The 24,996-nt window shown below is 38.4% G+C and overlaps 1 protein-coding gene and 2 long non-coding RNA genes across 4 annotated transcripts in view; all 3 read right to left on the bottom strand.

Moving 5' to 3' along the window:
* Window positions 1–669, bottom strand: part of LOC116671978 (uncharacterized) — a 17,629-nt gene extending 16,960 nt beyond the window's left edge. The window contains exon 1 of the long non-coding RNA XR_004327433.1: window positions 656–669. This is a non-coding gene — a long non-coding RNA (uncharacterized LOC116671978). The remainder of the gene's footprint in view (window positions 1–655) is intronic.
* The window catches only part of cntnap2a (contactin associated protein 2a), a 351,650-nt gene that overhangs the window by 229,681 nt on the left and 96,973 nt on the right, over window positions 1–24,996 (bottom strand). The gene's annotated exons all lie outside the window — the stretch shown is intronic.
* Window positions 18,869–24,996, bottom strand: part of LOC116671979 (uncharacterized) — an 18,287-nt gene continuing 12,159 nt past the window's right edge. Inside the window, exons 3-4 of the long non-coding RNA XR_004327434.1 lie at window positions 21,399–21,404; window positions 18,869–19,013 (exon numbers count right to left, since the gene is read on the bottom strand). This is a non-coding gene — a long non-coding RNA (uncharacterized LOC116671979). The remainder of the gene's footprint in view (window positions 19,014–21,398; window positions 21,405–24,996) is intronic.

A 24,996-nucleotide genomic window follows, 5' to 3' on the forward strand; every position in this document is an offset into this window, starting at 1 on the left:
TTAAAGGTGACCAAACATTGACTTCGATCGAGTACAAAGAAAAAAGAATTTACTTGGAAGTTTTCTTCAAAGATGGCTTCTCAGATGGTTCATCTGGCTTGTCTGGTTAAAAATATAACGCCTAATATCCATTGTGTTTCCCCTACTTTCATCACGCGTCACACTGCCGCGAACTGCAGATGAACACTGCTTTGAGTGCTTTAACAAGGCAACAATCTGTGGTTAGCTCACGTCTTGAACAGCAGGAGTGTTGAGTGTGTTATCTAAACTGCCAAAGTCAGTTGAACAAGTGAAGGTTATATAATGTTACAGGAAGCATAACTGGCTGTTCTGTGTTCCCTCATGGTTCTCTGAAGTTTGCTGGAAGGTATGTAAATAAGTATTTATTGGGGAGTAGGCACTATGCTAGACTCTGTTTAAAATAGCCTTTAAATGCTAAACTGATTGTGAGGAAATAACAGGAGTAAGAGGTGAATCCACAAAGTGACATTTTTAAATAAGTGCTGTAGGATAGATCAACACTTCTGCCAGTCTAACAGTCAACCTAGGGCAAAGAGTAAACCCTACGTGGTGTTTGATATCTGTGATATAACTAAGACTCATGTTCATGTACAATCCTCATCACTGCTTGGATTAAATGAGAGCACCCTCAAACAGTTAAAACTATAATTATTTGCTATAAATGGTCAAACAGAAAGTGTCTCTGATTCCCTGGTTAGGTAGAAACTTGGTGGCGGTGGAGGAAAAGTCAGGAGATCACCAAATTCAGTAGGCTCCATCTTATGGGGAACGTGGATGTGTGTACACAATTTCATGCCAATCTATTCCATTACCTTTTGAAATATTTCAGTCTTAACCAAAGCTGGTGGACCAGCAATCCCACTTCTAGCGTGGCTGTAGAGTTTATTAGATAATTTCAACCCTCACTATGTTAGGGCCCTATCTATAGAATCATATAGCGATACAAACTAGAATGTACTTTTATCACTGGCTGATATTTAGACACTGGGTAGAATTTTACAACTTGACAGATGGCACAGTGTTAAAGCAACATGCAAACGATTGCTCTGGAATTTATCCCTTTGAGCTGCCGAAACAGGGAGATGTTCGAGAGGAAACAACAGCTGCAGCTTTGAGAGAATCGTACAGCTGGAAAACAACTCCTCTGATAGAGGGAATGTTACACAGAACCCTCAAATTATATTCACCCTCAGGGACAAGCGTCACATGTTGAATTAGAAAACTAAAAGGAATGCAGAATACAAAAACAACAAGCTGATATGTTTTATGTCATTGTTTTTCCTCATTGGACCCGTTCTCATGCTAATTCAGTAATTTAGCTAAAAAAAACAAAACAAAGCACGCCATACATCACACCTTCTTAATTAACTGTGTTTCTGCACACATATGTCAGTTGTGTAAGTGATATGCATGTTGGCACATGTGCAAACACATTAGTGAGTAGTGTAACCTGTATAGACCTGTATAGTTTTAACTACATAAGTAGAGTAAAGATTCACTACAGTCCAAAGATATTCAGTGTGAACCCAATGAGGTCCGGAGAGTTGCAGATGGTCCATCCTCAGGTCGAAGGTTATATAGCAGCCACATTTGAAAGATTTAAACTTATTTGGATAGTAGATGGAAGGTGGTAGTCTATATGTAGATGAAAGATGTTTAATGGGATCTGATTATCTAGGTTTTGATATTGAAGTCTGTTTTTAACACACTGAATAATGCAAAAATGTGTTTGTGTAAGCAATAAGCAAGTTCATGAGGTAACGTAAAATGTGTTGCTGGCCCATAGCAGCACGCTGCATCATTGAAAAGCTTAAACTGAGTAGGGAGGCTCACTGATTCATAATGTTGTACAGGCTGGAAAAAGAGTTTTTCAAAGGCAGAAATCTCTGTGGGTAGTGAAGCAATTGCTGAATCACTGGTATTGATCAACAAACCTATTACATTTGCAGTTATAACACAGTTTGAGGTTAAAAACCATTTGCTCTGGTTCACCACAACAATTAAAAGTACTGCATGTGTCCTGTTAGAGTAGTATACGGCTGTTTTGACTTCCTGTCTGGAGTCTATTTCTAACAAATCACAGCAACCTCATCACATGTATGTGTGAAATCATTTAAACCAGAAAAAAAACATATCCAGGAACATATCCACAGTGTGGCAGTTTTCACAGTGTAGTGAAGATCGACTTCACTCAGTATCAAAATTCAAGACCACCCTGAGCCACAGACCAGTGTACCTGCTGGCCAACCTGTTGTCGCATAACTATTGCAATGTCATATGGGATATCCATTGCTCATTTTGATTTCAGTGCATTAGGCAGATGGGGGTTGGTCTATTTAGAGAGTGTGAGGCTGGTTGTAGCCTATAGAGCACCCAATTCTCCCACGCTTGCTGTTTAACTGACGCTAGAGCAGATTGTTTATGACAGCTTTCCGGCTGCAAACACCAGACTGTGTGCTGCAGGACAGCTTCTATTACTGCAGCACACATCAGCTTGAGCGAGCATGCACACACAGACACACACACACACACACACACACACACCAAATAATAACGGAAAATTCAGAGATCAAAGCAAATGTTCATACACATTTTCACCCACACAAGTCATATGTTCATATATTGTAGGATGGAACACTAATACCTTATCACTTTCACACATTCTTTTAGATGTAGCCATCAAGGACATCCTTCTTTTTACATTGCTGGCTGTTCTGCCCGAGAGGAATGGATTGGTTTTAAAATTATGCTCTTTGACTGCTGTCAAAACCAGGTTGTGTAGTAAGGATGTGAAATCTGTGGCAGTTTGTCACAGAGTTGTGCAATGAGAGGGATATTCATTTGGGACGTGTTCTCCATCCCGGTGTGTTGTTTGTAGTTGTTTTTCGCTGTTAGTGTTTCCTTGACTGTATAAAATAATAATTTGATCACAAAAAAAGTTCCATTAGCAAAGCTAATTTAAAGACATTTATTCAATTATTACTTAAGGGTCCAATATGTAATATATTTACTGTAATAAATCTAAAAATGACCCCAATTGTTATTTAGGAAACAAGCTAAGTTGTAATATTATCTTTCCTGACAATCCTAATGCCAGCATTTTCTCCTTGACAAATTTGCGTTCTGTGACAGGATTTCTGTTTGTGTTTTGGCCTGTGTGTTATCAACTGCCAACTTTGATAGCCAGACCGGGGTTGCCAGACAAATATATATGTATATATATGTAATACAGTAAACCCAGCGAGCTACAGCTGTAATGTTAGTACAGCCATGAAAGCAGCAAACACACGAACGGGATCACGGAGATAGATTCTACCCGTCCTAAAAAACGTCATGTTTATAACAGTTATGTGATCAGAGACGTAACAAACCCCAGGTAAATATTGAAAGATATTTGAAAGATGGAGACAGCTTAGCGCCCAAAAGGATGCTGAACCGGTAAGCATTAGCTTCAGGCTAATTTATCACGGCTAACTAAGGTGACCAGATTTCTCAGACAAAATCCAAGAACATTTTCAGCTCAGAAGCATAAATACCTCCAAAACAGGTCATGTTTTTATCTTTGTAAAACTTAAAACAGGGACACTGCCCCAGGGGCATCACTAAACCTAGAGCTGCACTGGGGTCCAAGCCCCCCTGGGGGGGGGGGTCCATAGGCATGCTCCACTGTAAGAAAAGTTTGTCTATTTTATGGGTGACGTTCCTTCTTGTTGACGTTCAAAGTATTTTCAAACCAAACTAGCTTGACCCTCCCTCCTCCTTATCCCATCCCATCACTTCCATGCACTAACCCCCCACCCCCAAATCCTTCTTGTGGGTTATTTGCTGGAACGCTGGAACATAATTTGTGTATGCTTCGTGGTGCAGGTGGGAACAGTTTGTTTTTGATGCAGTTTAAAGACCTTGGGCTATTTACAGAGACTGCGTTTTTTCCCAGTGTGTTCTGGGGACAGGCAGCTCGCGGATAGTGAGGAGATGTTTGCTGTATGTGACAACAAATGTTGAAGCCTAAAACAAGCATGACATCGCTTAGAGCACCTTCAACGTTTAAATACATCAATCTGGTAGCCTGGTCCTACCAGACTCTGGAACATCACCCTGGTCCTACCAGGCTCTAGAACATTAGCCTGGTCCTACCAGACTCTGGAACTTTAGCCTGGTCCTACCAGACACTGGAACATTAGCCTGGTCCTACCAGACCCTGTAACATTAGCCTGGTCCTACCAGACCCTGGTACATTAGCCTGGTCCTACCAGACTCTGGAACCTTAGCCTGGTCCTACCAGACACTGGAACATTAGCGGTCTACACAGACCCGTAAAATTAGTGGTCCTACCGACCCTGGTACATTAGCTGGTCACCAGACTCGGAACCAGCAATAGAACAAAAACAAAATATGCAGTGGGGATATTCTTGGATCTTAAGAAGGCATTTGATACAGTAGTTCACAATTTACTGATCATGAAAATTACCAAATCTGAATAAGGGTGACTGCCCTTTCATGGTTAAATAGCTCTTACAAGAACAGAACACAATATGTTAATTGCAAAACCATAAATCAAAGATAAAGAAAATCACCTGGGGTCCCCCAGGGGTCAGTGTTGGGGCCATTGTTGTTTAACTTGTATATAAATATATATGGGAGGTGGTCAAAAACACTGACAACCATTTTTTTGCTGATGATACTAATTTAATCTGTTCTGGGGAAATTTGGAACAACTCTTGGATTCAGCAGAAAATGAATTAAAAATGAAGAGCTGTTTTTATGCTAATAAACTAACACTAAACTTAAGTAACTAATTTATAATTTTTGGTAATCGTACACAACCTTACACAAAAACTTATGATAAATGATATTGAAATTGAAAGAGTAAAAGAACTTAAATTTTGGGCGTCATAATCGACGAAAAATTATGTTGGAAGCCACATATACGCTATTTATGGTAAAATATCTAATCATTGCTATACTGTATAAAACCAATTATTTATTAAACCAGCGCTCATTATATATGCTGTATTGTTCCTCATACTTCCATACATTACTTATTGTTTGGAATATGGGGAAACACTTACAAACCAACACGACCTATATTCATTCTTCAAAAGAGAGCCTTAAGAATTGTAATAAACCACTTATAGAGCACCAACAATCCACTGTTTTAAATTAAAAGCACTAAAATTCAGAGATAGTGTTGACTTTAAAACTGCACAAATTATGTACAAATAAATAATCATCAGCTGTCAAACAGTGTCCAAGGGTTGTTCAAATAAGAGAGAGCAAACATCATTTAAGAGGAATATTTGTATATAAACAAAACCTATAAGAACGAATGCTAAATATCACTGCATCTCAACTAAAGGAGTTACTTTATGGAACAGCTGCAGTGAAGAGATGAATCATCTATAACAATGAGTAATTTCAAGGATTATTTAAAATGATATTTAAAGGGATACGAAAAGGACTTGAAGTGATGGTATGTAGTAGACTGTATGGTTTCTTGGCATTTATATGCTGGTAGTCTATATATTAATATATTTAATATATTAATAAAAAAAGAGGGTTTATAAGTGTTTTGTGTATGTATCATCTGTGTCTAGGATGTGTAAATAATAATGTGTAATAACTGAATAATGATTTACTAAAGGATAAAAGTAGAGAAAGGGGTCGACTTGATAAGTTGTTTATCAACTTCTTCCTACTCCTTTTGAACATGGAAAATTTTTGTTGCGTTTGAATGACTTTCAATATTGAAGACTGTGCTAAAAGTACATGACCTATTTATGTCATTTTAATTATATATGTATGCAGGAATGCATGTATAAGAAATTTTTTATTTAATGTTGTTGTTTTTTTTTATGTTCAAATAAACTATTAAACTAAACTAAACTAACCTTAGCCTGGTCCTACCAGACTCTGGTACATTAGCCTGGCCCTATCAGAATCTGGAACATTTCATCTGTAGGCTACAGAGAGACATGCTACTCTTCATTGGCAAGTGTTAACTTCCTTGAAGGCGGGGGGGAACTTCTTTGAAGTTTAAAACTATTGGATCTGCACAGAGCCACGCAGGATCTGCCATATCAAACTTTTCCCAAACCCTTTGGGGAGGAGGGCAAGGAAAATGAAAATTGAGCGAAAGTACGTAGCAGGGCGGAGCCAGGCAATCAATCTGGTACACTTTGAGAAGAAATTTGGAGGTTACACTTGATTATCATTGATGGATGGAAATATTTGTGCTGTAGCCTTAACTATTTTGCAATTCAGAATTTTAACCACACACACACACACACACACACACACACACACACACACACACACACACACCCACACACACCCACGCACACACGGAATTGTTTTATCTTTACATTTTTTAACTAATGTCACTAGGAGCATACCATTAGAAAAATATTCATATTTGTAAGTGGGATATATGTACTGTAAGTAAGTGGGATTGTCTGGAATCTGGCAATATAATAACCATTATGGTGGGATACACTGGCTAAGAAATTTACAAAAATGTCTGTGCTGACATAAATAGTTTACATTAGAATACATTATAATTTTGGAGACCATGTAGAAATTTTGTTTTCAAAACCGGAATACTCGGGAACCGCTTGTTGTACTGATGCATGTGTTGAGTGAAGAGTTTGTGAGATATTTCACAGAGAGGAATGAGTGTGCAGAGATTTAGGCATTATGTAAGTATGATAACATTTCATGTAGGCCACATTCTAATTAGGGGCTGAGCCCCCTAAAGGTCTGATCCTAGAATCACCCCTGCTGCTACTTCATACTTGTACCCCACTCCACCTCAGAGGGGAATGTTGTAATGTTTACTAAACTACGTTTATCTGACAGCTTTTGCTTTATTGCTTCAGGCTGGGCTTCTTTCTGCAACAGCTCATTGAGTATCGGACACAATAAAAACTATTGAGGAAATATTTTAATTTGACATTGATCCAGCATGAAATGAGATCACTGCAGCGGCAAAAAAAGCTACAACATAAGTTATAATAGGACAAATGTCCAGCTTGTAATTATGTTCATTAAAGTGCTTTTTTTTGCTACTGACAGACTCATATTAATATTATAAGTGTCTGACAACATTATGGAAAGGATTTCTAAGGTCAACCTTTCTGTTAAAAATTAAAATCCTTTTTTAAAACAAAAGCCTGCAAAATTGTGTTAGCTAAACCTACCACACTCCATGTAAATAATCAGTAATTTTAGCATCGTAAAATATGGCATTCTAAAACATTTCTGAGCTGTGAGCAGCACTTGCCCTGGCAGTCTTGAGCCCGCGTGTGTAGGGTGTGCAACTATAGGCTACGTTTGGACAATGTTTTCTTTCTTTCATTCTAATTTCAGGACTGTCAGTCACTGTGAAAACTGGGGACATTTCCGGGGTCAGATCTAGTCGGGGACTGGTCACCAAAAAAACGGGGCTGTCTGGTCACCCTACGGCCAAAATTACAAGGCACGGGCATTTTAGGTCATTTCAACATCTGTGTACTCAAATTAAATTAAATTATATAGCTTAAGTACCCGAGTCTTACTCGCAAAAACACTTGAGGCACAGCCAGTAAAGTGGTCCTGGCTAGATTAACGCTGCCATTCTAACCCAGCTAACTGCTAACGTTACTAGAGGACTAGGCAAGCGGGCCACGGGTCTTTACAACATGTAGCCTTTTTCAACGGTAAGTTATTTTAAGCTAAGAGAGAGTAGTGTTATTTTTTGCGATACCTACCAAAATTCTGAGCCGAAGATGTGCGTCTGTCCACCGGGTGGAGAGGACAGTGAGGTTGTTGTGTTTTTAGCGGTTCATACTGTAATTGTAATTGTTGTGGATTCTGCGGTCTCAGCCTGGCAACCTCTGGGGAGCCTGTGAAGGAGGGGTGAGGGAGACGACTCTCTCCAGTATTTTGAATTTGTACTTCAGTAACTATTTTAAACACTAGCTGTCAGTATTATGTATTGCATCTTTAAGAGACATTCTTCTTTTGAAATCAAAGAAAATGCTTATCACGCTTATTGTATGTATGATCCATCTTATTCCTACTGTAGAAAAGCTAGGTATTATTATAGGCAAGGCAAGGCAGCTTTATTTGTATAGCACATTTCAGCAACAGGGCAATTCAAAGTGCTTTACACAAAATCAGTAAAAAAAAAAAAACCAAAAACAGATAAAACAAGTATAAACAGTTACAAATAAAAACATTAAGCAACAAAATTCATTCTGTAAACTTGAGACTACCTTCACACTAATTAGTCAATGTTAGTACTACCTTTCGTGATCACCCTCAGTGTCACTACCCTTCATGACTCTATTTTTAGAGACGTTACCTTTCGTCTCCTTGGATTCTTCTTCACACTAATTAAGCCAATCTAGCGTGGCCTTTTGCGTCTACTTAACGACCTTCTCTGCGCGATTTTCAGATTTTTCGACACTACACATCCACACTTTTTCTTTAAAGTGTTGCTGTTCGAGTCTTTCTCTGTCTTTCTCTGTATTACACAACCTTTATACGTATACTTATTCCTTTCCTCAACCAAATTCATCATAAGAAATGAAACAAAGAAATAAAACCAATAAAACACAATTATAATATTACATAATCAAGTCTCTACCTTCGGTCAAGACCCTATATGAGGTTGTTTATTATGTAGACAGGGTCACTGGAAATGTCTTAGGCTGATGTATTCATTATTAATTAAAATGTCCCAGATGTTTCTCATGTATGTATGTACATCAGCACATCCACCTGGCATCCTATCAATCATTTTTTTGTACACCACTAACCTTGCAGTGCCTTCTCCCCTCTGTTCCTCTCAACAAACTACTTGAGGCCATCATTCCTCGCCTCCTTATCTGCCTGTACTGCACACCAGGGGAGCTTAAATGTGACAGGTCAGGGAATCTCCCTTTCAGGCAGAAGAAAAGAGGACGAAAGAGTAGAAGCCGATGGGCAAAAGGGAAGAAAGTCAGGTGTAGGCAACCCAGAAATTGAAAGCTTCAGCTACAGATCCAGTTCTTTTTCCCTTCTCCCTGTCCCTGTGTCTCTTTCTTTATTTTATTTTTTTACCCTCTCTGTTTGTGTACCTCTCCCCTTTATTTCAATCTCTGTGGCTTTGTATTTCTCACTGCATTTCTCTTGTTGTGTCAGTGTGACAGAAGTAGATGCAAGGCTATTCCCGTCGGCAGTGTGGATAAAACAGTTGACTTTGCGCTTACAGGCACAGTGAGAGTGCTGGAGAAAGCAGGACCCTTTCTTTTGTGCAAGTGTGTGCCAGTGTAAGGTGTGCATTACTGTGCATTTGTGTGTGTGAGAGAGAGTGCTTGTGCAGGGTGTAAAAGCCAGAGGAAGATCTCCCCACAGCGTGGGTATAGTGGCAATGCCGGCTTAGAAACTGATGCATTTTGAGGAGGCATTTTGTTTGTGTGCTCTTTTTTTGTTTTTGTTTTTCAGGCCTGTGTGCATTTATGTTGGGCTGTCTGTGTTATCAAAAGTGGGAGTTGAGCAAATGAGTTACTCAGAGTGTACAGGGACGTCTCCAATTTGTTCCAGACTGTAGCTTGGTAGTTTTGGCTGTCTTGCAGTATATAGTCACAACATTATAAAGCAATGCTGACTGAGCTGCCATTGATGCCAAACACCAGATGGATTATCTAACTGTTCTTTCTGTGTTTTTTTTTGTGTAGTCCCAAACACAATGATGCAAGATTGTGCATGTCGGGACAATAAGCAGTCCCTCCAGGATTTCGCGATGTCGCAATTGCGCCAATTCATGCAAATTCAACCCCTCACGGTGACTTTGGTGCGACTCAAAACTGAAATTTTACAAATAACCAGAGTTTCCTGCAACTTAAACTAATCCCAGCAGTCCGCCGTGCCAGACTTTCTATCAGTAGGTGACTCTGAGAGCAAATGACAAAGCGGGAGTGAGAACGGGTTGACGTCATACGTCACCCTGAATGTGTGTCCCGGCCCAGACCAGGATAGGAAATTAACTAACAATGTAAAGACCAACAAGCCACTGACAGACATGTTTAAATTTGATTAATTCAATAAATTATTTTTTTTGTCTTAAATCCACCAGCCATTTTCATATTATACCAACATTTGCAGCTTACTCAGACTATTTTGTAAGGTTACTAGGAAAACTCAGCCTACAGTAGTTTAATTCACCCCAAAACAAGTTTCTTTTTTATTTTTAAAGAACTTGGACTAAGAACTATTTTTAACCAGGGCAGCAGTTTTCAGATTACATTATGTGCTTATGTGATATTTGGCTACATTGGCTGACATGAGAAATGTCTGAAAAATACCAAAACTGGTTGAGGAAAAAAAAAAAATTCTGCCGCATTGCAAGTATGTTGACTGCTGCTGGGTTTTGCTAAATACACTACACTGATTATAAAATGTTCTGCACTGATAAAACGCATTGCACCTCAGCAAATTTCTTGTTTTATACAAACTTTTCTTATGCCTCAGTTAGCTACAGCCTTTATATTTGTCAGTCAATTTGTGTTTAAAATAAGATGATTTTTCAAACAGCTGTTAGTCTACAATGTCAGATACATCAGGTATCAGGTCACATTTCAAATTTTGTTTTTTACCGTGCAAATCCCACTGTGGATTGACACATGGACTATTATTCCTAATATGTTATGATAAATGCTTTGTTTTGCTCTACAGCTTCCTATGTTTAAATAGAACAGATGTAGGTTTTGGCCTTGCTTCCAGGACTTCCTCTGTGGTTTTCTGGCATATTTCAAAATGGCTTCAAAGATAGATGGCAACAAATACCCAACCTCAGACTTCCAGATACTTTACTCCCATTAAACCTAGACATGAATCAATCCTAAAGTGATGAATGAATGTTTTACAATGCACTCTATAGCAGAATCCATTCTAACTCTAGTATCTATTTCAGAGGCTAATTTGGGCAAAATGCTTAGTCCATGTTGGCAATATAACAGTGTGGTGATGTTGATTTATTTTCATTGTTTGATTTTTGCATGAAATGTGGAGCAACCAAACACATGACAAGTTTACTGTGGAAGAACAAAGGGGAAAATGCCTGTAATCAATTGCTGGCATTATTTTCCCCAACATTGTTTTAGATTTTTCAGAAAGTGGATACATAACCTAATAAACTGACAACATATTGACAGTTTAAAATGTAAAATTACATAAAGGTTTGTGCTATTTTAGGTAGTGTAAAATTGAAATAGTGGTTGTTATTGTAACTGTGTATAATCAATCTTCAAAGCCTCGTCTTCTGACTCAAAATGGTTTAATTATATTTCTGTATTCTGTAAATATATGTAAATCCAATCCGTTTTGGGATTAACATACTGTAGATAAGTATTTACTGCCCATAGTTTTATATTAGATGATGACTTGTATCGGCAGAGCTCTATTAGGCATTTGAAACATTTGTAAGATTGTGGTTGCAGCCGTGTTAGTGTAATAGTTGGTATAATGGTCATTGTATCAAGAGGTTACACAAACTAAATGACATTAATGTGCAGATGAGGTTCAATAAACTAAAAAAGCATGCATTACATTCTACTGGCAGAGACACATGACTCTTGTTGGAACCTAACCTCTCTGCTTTTAATTCCACAATATCAATGCATTCGGAACACTGCACATTCAATTCCACATCAAAACATGTCCAAAATTGATTAGGTTTGTATTATACCTTTACAGAAAGAAAAGAAAAAGGAATATTAGGCTGTTCAGTCAGTGTGTCCTTTGGCAAATTTCAACCTAATCAGTACGTCTTTTTCCCCACCTCCTTCTGATCGTAACAGTATTTACAGGTACCTTAAGTCTTCTTTGATTTTCCCGGAGCTGATCATTGGTTGAGCCTTTGCCATATGACTATTCTTTGATCCATTTGAACGGCTTTGGATGCCATTTCAAGGCCTTTTAAATCATTTTGGCTGAGCAGTCTATACTTTTCTGCACTTCTTAATATGTTTTCCCGTCTCCAATCAACTTTTGAATAAAAGTCCGCTGTCCCTCAGGGCAATGTGTGGAACAACCCATTTTGCTGAGTATTTCACGGTGAAATGCACTATAACCAGCATGCACAACATTTGCTTCCTTCCTTCCTTAAATATGGGCCATAATTGACACCCGTTTCTTCACAGAATAAATCACCTCACTAATTGAACACAACACAGCTATTATTTTGAAAATGCCCCTTTCAATTACTGATTCAATTACACAGAATGAGCAGCATGCATGTCATGACTGCTGGGTCTGTTGGTTTTCTATGACTCTACAACACTAGTAAATTATTTGCCAAGTAGAAATATCACTTCAACCAAAATATATGATATATGATATATATATATATATATATATATATATATATATATAAATACATAAATAATATAATATATATTCATAACTTCAGTAACTGAACCTGTTCCTCCCAAAACACTACACTCATATCATGAATAGCACATTTAATAATTAATGTCAGACCAATTCTAGTAGCAATGTAAGTTTGTTGAACACTGACACATAAATAGACCAAATTCACAGTTGTACAGTCAAGTCAAGTTATTTATAGGTTTCATTTGAAAACAATATTAATCCATGTGCCATGTAGAATACCATGGGCACGCAAAGAAAGACAGAGAGAGAAGAAGAGAGAATAAGAACTATCATGAATTCTGAATAACGTACATAATAATGTAAAAAGATCAGAGGAATTTGAGAAATGGAAGAAGAGGATATTAAAGACATGAGTAAACTATTCCACAGCCAGAAAAAAAAACAAAAAACGGTTGGAAGCCTAGACCAAAAAGTTTAGATTGTATCTAGGACTGAAAGGACAAAATTAATTGGACGAAAGATCAAAAGGGGTTTGAGGTAGGACAGGAGAAGAGTAAAATGGAACCTCGAGGTATTGTGTTAAGGAAGGGCACAGGGGAGAAATAAAAGTTCCTTCTTCTTCAGATAGGTTTTATACCAAGGGAAACCTCTGTATACCATGACCACGACTGCCAACCACATCTAAGTTCTAAGTGGTCCAAAGGAATATATGATTAGATGTGTGAAAGGAGAGGTTAAACAGATATTACAACATGAATATCCTAATATAGACACTAACACAACTTTGTTCCCCCTAAATAGAGCTGATCTATAGTGCACTAAATCTGACTAGGTGTAACTATGGCTCTGTACAATTTCAGTGTTCCAGTAAGCCATGCCAGTGAGTTAGCACATACCAGACCAAGGCACTGACACTGGGAAACCCACTATTATTATTAGTCCGTTATTAGTCAAACCGGTTTTTAACTAGTCAAACTGGCCTACCTTGAGAATAATCCTTGGTAAATTTGTTTTATAGGACTCAGGTTGTAGAATATCAAATTGTACTTTAGCAAAGAACAATTAGTCCCTTTTGAGGTTTATACTCCCGATGACCTCTGGCAGCTTTGCTGAATATGCATTACATAGCAGTGTTGTGGTCCAGACCACCTAAACAGAGACCAAGCCATCACCAAGACCAGAGTTTGTCAAGACCAAGACGACCAAGACTTTGAGGGGTTGAGACCGAACCAAGGCCAAGACCAAGGCAGGCGAGACCGAGTCAAGACCAAGACCAGACTTAATTACTACAACACTGGTACATAGTCACAGGTCATTGTCTATTCAGTTACTGCAAATATGCAGCCACTTCTCTAAAAGTTATGATGCAATTTTAAATCATTGTTTTGTAATTTTGCATTGAATAACATTACAACTCATTTTATTCATGGGACAAAAAGTACCATTACTCTTTTGCATGTACATGTACTGTATTTGTAGGATTTAGGGTACACACTCAAATTTACATTGCATTAGTAAACTGCAGTGCTGCAGACGTTACTGTAAGGGAGGATGTTTGTGGCTGATACTGATAACAGTTGAGTTTACATTTATGACTCAGTGATTTACACTATCAAGGTAATTTACACCTTGAATTAATTGTATTAACACAACATGATTTAAAATCATTTAAAAATTGAAAAATTGAAATTGAATTGAATGATTCATGTATGTACGAGATCAGCCCTCCCTGGTGTAGTCAGGATTCATGATGGGACACACATATGCACAATTGGCAGTCTAATCTTGAAAAACAACATTCTCGCAATGTTGTTGTCAGATGAGAAATTGTGTTAATTAATCAAAGAGTATTTTACAAGCTCTTAATTATACACAAGCTTGGGAACATTAGGAAAATCATTGGATAAATGCAGCTGTTTCCAAACCTGTTACTATTATGTTTTGATAATATTGTGATAAGAGCAAATTTTCATTTTTGGCACCATCGGTAAATCAGCATTTTGTAGCCTACAAAAAACAATACTTATTATAACAAAACTTATTATAGCATTATAACATCAATATGAGCTATTTCTTTATTAACCAATGACTTAACATAATGACTATAAAAGTGGTTATCATATCTAGCAAGGGGGTCAACCATTGCCTCCAAATTTATATATAATATATACTGGAATGCAATTGTAAAAAAATCACTGAGATTGTCCTGGCTCATTTGTCTCGTTGGAAATTTATATCACTAGTTCTTCCATCTAAAGCACTCATATAAAAAAAAGGCATAATGTGAATCATCAGCTCACTTCAAATGTGCCCTCAACCAATCAGGGTGCTTGATTTAAACTACCGCCTATACAATTTCTCCTCTTGACTGCTTCTATCCTTTGGCTCAACAGTTAACACGTGTATCTTTTCGGAGAAACCTAACCCTCGGGCTAAGGTCTGCAGCAGCACGAACACACACAAACACACACGAACACACACACACACACACACACACACACACACACAAACACACAAACACACGAACACACACACACTCCATCTGCCAATCTTTATTGACAGCAAAACTCAGCTCTTTCTCCTCATCCCTTTTGTGTTATTATCTCTCCTCACTAGCAAAACAGATGACTCATGTTGTAATTTGGACATTGTTGTTTTTGATTGTTAATATAAGAAGTTAGATAAGGACAGCTATTGTGTCAACATGTGGGTTGTAGACAGTACACTCAGTTGTGTTTATTTTGTGACAATGTCTGCCCCTTTCCCTCGGCGTCATAACTGGTTTAGCACAATCCTCTTCACTAAAGCCAAACCCTTGGGCATGTTCTGCAGCATCTTTGAAAAGAGACACGCTCATTTTTTTTGTTGCATTTTTTCAGACTGAGCCTAAATTCTCCATTTAATAAGCCATCCGCCTGCTCTCTTTCAGCAATTTGAAATTGCTCAGCTTTCTCTCTGACTTTTATTTCTTAAAGTGTGACAATACACATCTCATCTTCTCTCCACTATATATAAATATATTACTATTTATACTGATGGTTACAGTATACAGTGTCCGAAGAATGTTTGACAAAGGTTAGCACACACACATTACTCAAATGGTAGCATTCTACCTGTTATGGAGGATAAATAAGGAACAGGAAGGAAGTCAGATGTCTGACCCCACACACTCCGGAGACTCCTTTTCTTTAAAAAAAAAAAAAAAAAAAAAAAAAAAAAAAAAAGGCACAGTGAAGTGGCCAAAAAAATAAAGAAAAAAAATAAAACAGGAAAATAATAAATATTCCTTTCTTGCTTTTACAGGATAATGTTCTTCAGAAACATTAAAATTCAATTTAATTCAAAATTCCTGTACAGTACATATGGTATCGGTACCCCCTAAGGTATTGCTCTTTAATCAGTTTCATGAACCCGTTCCTTCACCCTGCAGGCATTCTTGATGCACTCAACCCTACATGTAGATGTACACATTCACACTACTCTGAACAATTAAACTGGGATCACACAATAAAGCCCAAGATAAAAAGTACTTATGCACATACAATTTGATTTTTTCCTCAGCAGGCATACGTCTTCCCCAAAATATGCACCTTAATGTATTGTGGTGTTTTCCCCCACCTTCCTTTGGCCTGGCTGTGCATTATGTTAATAGTATTGCACTGAGAAAAATAAGCTTTTAATTCAACATTCAATTCAGCAAGGAGTGCAAAGGCAAATTTCTTTCTTCAGTTTGTATGATTATTAAGTGAGTTATGCAGAATTAAAAGAAGGAAAGCACTGGGGCCAGAAACGTTTGTCTACGTTATCACTTCCTGCCAATGAAAGCACACACACTTAAACACAAGAACTGGACAAATAGGGCTTTAAACAACAACAACAACAACAACAACGTGGCACTACAGATCAGGAGCCTAACTGGCTCTGTCGAGACGGCTGCTAACTCCCTTTGTCACTATAAGACCGCAATCGAGAGGGAGTCTTTAGTGAAATCTCACATCTCAATCAAAATTCACTGGGGTACAGTATTGACAACAGGCTTATGCCTTTCTTGCCAATGCTCTCATTTTTTGGTTACCTCTCGTTCATCCTGTCTCCATGGTAGTACTCTCACAGCCTGCAGTTGACTCTCACAGTGGGTGATATGTGCTGCTTATGTGCGTAACACATACCTCCTGAGAGTTTATACTTTACAGTGCTGTTTAGCATTAGTGTGACTCTGTGTCCTGTCAGTGTGTGTTTGCATTTGTGTTTCACCCATAGTAAAGCAAAGCATAAGTTTGTCTTAGGACTTGTGTGTGCATTTAGAATAAGAACAACAACAACTGTATCTGCATCTATTGGGTCTATATAGAGACATACAGTACATATGCATATACATGTACCAACAGGTGCAAAGTGAAGTGTACCCTTCTGTGTGTGTGTGTGCTTGTGCACTATTATACATTACTTTTGTCTTGGCTCTGTGTGTGCGTGTGTGTGTGTGTTTTTACTGGCCTCCCGCTGTTCTCCAGTAATGGAGAACATGTGGTAATAACAGTGATCTATCACAGCGATTGCTTGGCATTGCCAACCACAGTGAGAGCAGAAGCAAAAGCAGCATGGGACAGGAGAGATGACAGCGTTGATAACAATAGAAAACCCTAAGCTGAAGGGGACGGACTTCCTCTTCCTCTCCTTCTTCTCAAGGGGATAAAAACACAGTCTTTATGCTTACATAAACTGTCAGATAAATGCATTTCCTGGAATCAGAGAGTTTTGGAAATTTAGAAAATTGAGTCTCCTGGGTTTTTTCTCCACAAGGTGGAACATTTAATGTGAGGGTCACCCAATAGGAAAGTCCCAAATGTAAGTGCACACATACATGCACATGTAGTTGATATTTTGCATTATGAATACCCACTGTTCCATGAAATATGGCTTAAACGTCACAGAAGAGGTGAGACCTAAGCAAGTTCAGACATTTAACAACAGCAGGACAGAGAGGACTGACTAAACTGGATATCGACAAAACAAAGGTTACGGTAATTGTTGTTTAGCTCTGTTAAAAATCACGTTTCAATGTGTTATAGCAACTGCTGTAGTGGATGCAAAATACAATACTATAATATGGAAAACAACAATAATGAAAATAAAACCCAAGAATACAATTCATTTTTTTATAAAGACTAATGAAGGAAATGTTGAGTGAGAAATTGTATTGAGTTACAGAAGACAGTGGAGCAGAGGCTAACCCAGACGTGATCTCAGGGTTGCTATATTTACATTTACAGGTTGGTTATCACTATTCAGGAAACTGCGTCTGTGTGTCTCATGTAGCCAGAAGAAAAACATTATTATACTGCACAACCTCAGCCAGCAAACAGTGTGATGAGTTCTGGGAGGCCATTGGCAGAGGTGATCTACCTCACAATGCATTTGTATCTCAGCCAGAATCAGATATGTGTAAATACATTTTTTGTTGCTGCAACAGAAAGCCAACTGCAACCTCTTTGCTTTAAAAAATGTCAATATTTATCAAAACTTCTGATCCACATACAGTGCATGACGAAAAACAGAGCAAGTGACAAACATGCGTTGTAACAGATAAGCCTTTCCTGAAATAAAAAAGTACATCCAGACTGTTTACCCTAAAGCTGTTATGTTTGAGTTTCTGTCCATGCCAAGATATTATTAAAATAGCAAGCCTGGAATTAGACCAAAGTTTAAATAAACATATTCCAAAAGGAAATCAGCAGTGATAAAAATTTGATAGAGCCCATGAACAAGAATGACCAATATAAAATTAAAAACTGGGATCTTAACTGTGTAGTTCTATCATGCAATTATGTGTATTTGCTACCTAGAGCATCCATTGACTTAAACCAATTACATCAGGACTACTTTTACAGTATTACAGCAATGGCAATTTTGATTCACTGATGAAAGCATAACACAATGCTAGACAATGTTTTGTTACACGTTGAAATTGGCATGTTTTGGTGGTAAATATGAATTGTGCAATAAGGCGGCCCTGCACATATTTTGTGTCAATGATTGTCAAGATTTACAAAGAATATGTTTACGGCATTTACTATCTTATTGGGCACGGCGATACAGAGGTAAGAGCAAATTACGTTTAACCATGTTTACAGCTAACTTAAATAGATCACGTTACTGTATGGGATTAAAAGGTGCTCTGCCACACATATTTCATTACTTTGTGGTAATGTATTAAGTTCTACCATGGACCCTGTAACATTTATTTGTGGATAAATTGCCTTGGTTACCTTGTTTCAAGCAATTCTAGTGTGTTGTAGAAAGCCTGCAGGAAGACTCGATTTGGGCCAGTCCTCATTAATATTCAACGATCTTAGCTGCTTGACTGATTGGCTAACAGCCAACGAGAGCCTGGCTAACAGTATCCTTTACCCAGCGTTACTGGGCAAGTATGTGCATAGTAATGAGCTCAGGCAACATGGCGTCAGACTGACCAGCTTTTGTAATTGGCCTGATTTCTCCTCTTATTTCTATTCAGTGGGCTAGAGCTGACAGAGGAGGTAGCAGTTCATTTTCACATTCACAACATAACACAAACACATATGGACCCAACATATTTCAAAAAATGCAAGTAAGAACAGTTTTGTGTGACAGGGCACCTATAATATTTTATGTATAACAGGTGTTTTCATTTGCGGGCCACAAATGTTCCACCAAAACAAGTTCCTTCCCGACTCTATTTGGCAGAGGCACATCTGAAACTTAGCGCCACCCAAAACAATTGTGATTCGTTTAAAGAAATGCACACAACCCAAAGCAACCCAGTTTTTTCTTCCAATCCTATAATGCATCTGTGGTGTAGCCAGACATTGCTCCCCAGTGATGTGAAGATTTGTCTGAAAATGTGAGACTACTAAAAACATAATGAATGTGTAAGAAGCTTAAATATTGTGACACCTGCATCACAAAACAACACTGCTGGCGGCAATGACAGCTGCTTTTGTTCAAGAAAATTTTTCTTTAGAGACAAATGCATGATGTTGCCGTGACCTGACCTCGGCTTTCAAAATGAACAGAAAAGAAAGGAGTAAAAGACCGAGCTTGATTCAATCTCACCTGGTGAGTATGAAAGTATCTTTGCAAAAAGTAAAGCAGGGGGACGTCTTTTTGGTTTACCTTGCAGCATACACAATGGACTGCCTAATTGAAGACAGTCCATTGAAGAAACACATGCTTTTACTTCCATCTAACAGCTTTCTCTGACAAAGAAAACTTGCTTTTATCTTATGTGTCCCTAAGGTCTTCATACAGGCTTAAAAAACCAACAGACAGAACCACTATCCATCTCTCACACCACACAGCGGCTCACCCTTGTTTAATTTTTTATTTTCCCCCCCATCTGTCTGAGCTCCCTTCATATTCTCTCGCATGCACCATCTCTCTCTATGTCTATCACCTGTCATACTCTCTTGTTGTATCTTCTGCCCTTCTCTCGCTGTTATTTCTCATTTTCAATAGTTTCATTCTCTTACATCCTCGCAACCTCCACCATTGCCTGTCACCACCCCGGCTCTCACAGCTCAAGTCTTCATCACCTGTTGAATCACTCATGTTTTGATATCACTGGTCTCTGAAATTGTTCATCTCTACTTCTTATCCCATCTTTCCACCTTTCCATAAGGACAAATTTAATGTACTGTACCTTTGGCAGACATCAATATTTCAAACTAAAATAGAAGCAGATGTAAAGTTATCAATTTTAATATGAATGTGTTAATTAAAAAAAAAGAAAAATCACAAAACAATGATTTTCAAGATTACAGCACTCTATTTCTGACAGCAGACAATATTATTGTTTGAGGTTTATTCATAATGTGTGCTGTCATCCGTCTAGCAGGTGAGTCATTTGTGTTTTCAATATGCTGAACGGCAATGTACCATTGTGTTTTTAAAATGTATGAATGCAATTGTTTGAGGTTTTTGTAAAAATGTTTTTTTCAAGTAGAATGTGATGTGTATGGCACAATTTACATCACATCCTGGTGGGCTCATCATTTGTTTCACGTCAGGGGATGTTGTCTTTGATTGTTTTTTCCTGGATTCAGTTTCAAGCAGACATTTCTTCACGGAGGGTGGGATGGCAAAGTAAGCACTTAAAGCTCAGAATGGGTGCACCACTGATTGCACTATTGCTGTGTTATTCGTTTTCAAAATGAATTTTGAGGCTCAGGTGTCCGACAAATAAACGTCTAACGCTAGAGCAGGAGAGCTCCATTAGTTGCATGCTGACCAATACCGGCTGTAGACTGTTGAGATGGGCACTCTAATGGGGATGTACAACAGAGCTAATGGGACCAAGAAATACAAGCCAGCAAACCATTAAAAAAAAAACACAACAATAGCCCTCCCCATGCTTTGTTTAGAGTTACATGGCAATCTACAGTTCTTCTGATATAACCCTGAAAGTTAAACTTCAAGTTACTTTGCAGTGCAAAACATTGTTAGAATGGAATACTGGGCAAAGAACTTTGAATGTTCAATAACCTTTATACCTCTCAAAATGCTGCTCAGGATTGAATATTTTTAGAAGCTGGGGTTAAAGTAGACCTTTTTAACAGCAGAAATGTTGTCATAAATGAAGGAAGAGCTCTTTATATATAAGGGATAATACAATTTACGATAGATGCATTGCGTTCAGGTGTTCTAATGCTACAGCCCTGCTATTGCGCATCCAGCCGTATAATGCCATTAGTGGCACACTCATATGAAACTTTGCCACAATTAATGAAATTAGTGACACCTGTGCTTTCCGTATTCTGGCAAGTCAAAATACCTCCCGGGAAAAGGATCTTTTAACTTGGCTTTCTTGAACTCTGTTGTAAAACAGTTTGTGTGCCACGCTGCTACAATGGAAGTACGTACAATGTTGTAGGAGGACATGTTTATAGGAAAGGTTCAATAGATACAGCGTATCTTACTGATAAAAGGGCAAAGAAGAGATTAATTCTGTACACCCCTGCTTAAAATTAAAAGGCGGAAAGAACCTTTAACTTAAAAACATAACACAAGCACTTAATCCCAGTTAAAGACAACACAAGACATGATGAATGGGGATTTCAAAATGACATTATAACATGTCCCACCATTTGAGACGATCTAACACATATGACCTGCCTTGATACCAATAATAAATTTAAATTTAAAGTTTAGGTTTATTGACCCTTTTGGACCAGAGAGGCTGTTATAGTTAGCTGGAAGTTTTATGGGCCTGCCATCACTGATCCACCTCCATTATTCTCGGTTTAAATTCTGTGTAAATATTCTCTGTAGAGACGTGGCAATAGATTGTCCAGCCAATGTTCATTTATAGACAACCAGGCTAATATAATACTGTACCTATCTACAAAAAATGTCACTATATTAATAACAAATACTAAAAACTACTCAATGTCAAGACAGCATGCTGCATTGTAGCATACAATGATATGAATGGATAGCACACCAGAGTAGGGATGCTGACACATTGTCCGGGTGTTCAATACACCGGCAGGTTATCGCTCTGGTCTTGTCTCGTCTCCCTCTTGACTCCCTAAAGAAGAATGTGACCTTCCCAGTCCAGTTATAAATGCAGAGTCACTCCCTACTTTGCCACAGAGGCTGCAATCTCATCTTTTTCAAGAATAACCTTACAGCAGCCTCTCCGCGTTTAATCATATTCTCTCTAACCACATTGACAGCACTATATAAATCTCCTCAGTATTTCTGCTTTGTTCTTATTCTATTTCTTAACTATACACTTCACACATCAAGCTTAGATCATCATCCTATAGTTGCACGGATGTACTGAGATAATGTCTTCCTTATTGGTGGTTTGTCATTCCGGCGGTGTGATTTAGAGGATGGATCAGTTCCAGTTGTTAAAAAACTAATCCTTTAAAAGTTTTCACCAATCTCACCAGTCAAATCTGAGTTAAATCCTAACCAACAGATGCCAAGCTTCTCCATGTGGCTTATTGTGTGGCTTTGTAGGGAATTGTAAAAATAAAAATAAAAAAATAATTAAAAAAAATAATCTATTAATGTATTATGTGACTGAACGATCTATTGTTTTCCTTCCCTGTTACCCAAATGGACTAATTTGATCTAGGCTGTTAAATTGTAGACAGCAACACAATACTAAAGCCATACTGACAGGTCCAATCAGCTTCCCTTGTTGAAGCAGTCCTGAGTAACATATAATCAAAAGTGACATGCTGATGTTTCAACTACAAATAAAGACTAGACTGGCTATATAACACAACTGGCGTTCTTATTCACTGCAAAAAGAAGTTTACAAGTCAGAGGTGTTTTACAGCGTACATCTGACTGCTTAATATTTTCTCATGCAGCAAAAGCTCCTCTCCTGTAAGTTCAAAAGCCACCACAGAGACACATTAGCCAGTCCTAATAGCAAGAGTTGCAGTGGTGTTATAAAGTTAGTTTTGAGTCATTTTGGAGGTGTTCCAACTTGGGTGAGAGAAAATAATCCAATGAATGAGTTGTATTGGAAATGTACATATAATACAGTATACCCTGCTAATGCATGATGTTAGGGTCAACTCTTCTTTTTAAATTTATATTTTCTATCTTTCTCTCCTTAGCAACTGGTATATATTTCTCACCTACCCTGATTATCTCTCTCTCTCTCTCTCTCTCTCTCTCTCTCTCTCTCTCTCTCTCTCGTACTCTTTAAACTCTCTGTAACTTGATAATGATAGCAGACTTCCCAATGACAGAACTAATGAGAGAACTGCTGCAACGATAACATGTGTCAGTGTTGGCGTGGTTGTATTTGCATTATGCATTATGTATTCATGTTTGTGCCCCAACGGTCTTTTGCATCACTTGCGTGCCGTCTCCTCTGGAGCATGTTTAGCCTTTTCCCACCTTGTTCCACTCACTGTCTCTTACTTTTTCTTTCTCCCTTGTTCCGTCCTTCATACTCCAGCAAGGTGATGCATCTAATGAAGGACGAGCGTGGCCCAAGGAACATGGTGGCCATCACCAGCTGCACTCATCTCTCTGACTGTCTCTTTCTGTGGCTGTTTTGCACCTACTGTACAATTCTCTCAAGCCACTTCTCTTCCCCCTCCTTCATTCCTTCAGTCTGTCATTTCCTCACCTCCTCTTCCCTAATTCCACCTTCCACCAGCTGTTGGTGTCTCCTAATGGCTGTCATGTTGATGTGGACGGACTAGGAACCTTGAGTCTCACACCTTGCAAATGTGGCTCATTAAAGTGGTGGGTGGGATAGGGGTGGTGAGGGTGACAGGATCCGGCATCAAGCTGCTCCATTTGCCTGCGTTTTCAGTAATGAGTTGCTGACAAGCCGATGCCCGGAACGTCCCTACAAGGTGTTCATAAATGTATAATGGCATTAAGAAGTGCTTGATCGCGACAAGCTCAAGGTGTTTCACGGTACATGGTGGACATAAGTTGAGACAAGGCGATGAATCTGATTAATAACTAAAGGAAGTTAAGTTAAAGCCAAGGGTTTCATGCGGGCGGAAGTACAACTGACACATGCTCTCAAACTGAGCAGCCAGACAACACTGGCCCAATCACATTTACAAGTATGCAGAGATGGGCGCAAAATGCTGCAATCTCCACATGAACACATGTGACAAGCAAACACAAAAGCATAAACACTCTCACACGCATCTGCCATTACAAAAGAAACCATCTATTTAAGGCCAGCTGCTTTACTCTTTCTGCCAAATTTCAAAGAAACTTGAAATTCACTTTGAAACACCTGAGACAGCCAGTAAAGCTCAGACAATAGGAATATGCAGACACACACAGCCCATCTATATTCTGAAATAGCATTTAGCACCAATTTGTCCATTGTGCATGTACAACTCGTAATTACTAAAAAAAGACTATTCATTTTATGCTGTTCAATGCCCGCATCAAGCTCAAGCAAAGTTGCACGCATACAACCACAGCAACAGTGTGACAAACTAACCGAAATGAATGATAAAAAGAAGGCAAGAAAACAAAGAGAGGGGAAAACAGAAATACATGAAAGGAAAGACAGGGAGAATTGAGAGGAGAGAGAGAAAGGGCTTGTTCAAAATTAACCGGCTGCCATACACTCCCACAAGTCTATGAAGAAAAGAACAAGTACACAACACTGAACAAAGAATGTGCCACTTAGCCTTCTAATATAAGAGTTATAAGTTATGTGGCCGGGTTTGCTCAGTGGGTATAGCAGGCGCACATATACAGGGAGGTTTATGCCTCGACGCAGAGGGCCGACCTGTGACGATTTCCTGCATGTCTTCCCCCTCTGTCTCCCCTTTCTCAACTAGCTGCCCTGTCAAATAAAAGGCAGAAAAAGCCAAAAAAATAATCTTAAAAAAAACAAAAACAAAAAAAACCAGTAATACGTTTTTTAATCTCTTTTCTGAAGCCCTTTTCTCGTAGGCAGCAGAATGTATGTTAGTGGAGATGTTATTGGCATGGTGCCACTGAGCAGAAAATGGTAGCTTGAGGCAAAATCAGAGTATAATCAAGTTTAAGCCATCCAAAGCATATTCAATGTGGGTTTAACTCCAGCTTGTCAGAAGCAATGGCAATGATGTAATCAGTTTATTTAGCCCG

This window comes from Etheostoma spectabile, chromosome 22 (assembly GCF_008692095.1).
Source record: "Etheostoma spectabile isolate EspeVRDwgs_2016 chromosome 22, UIUC_Espe_1.0, whole genome shotgun sequence".
NCBI lineage: Eukaryota > Metazoa > Chordata > Actinopteri > Perciformes > Percidae > Etheostoma > Etheostoma spectabile.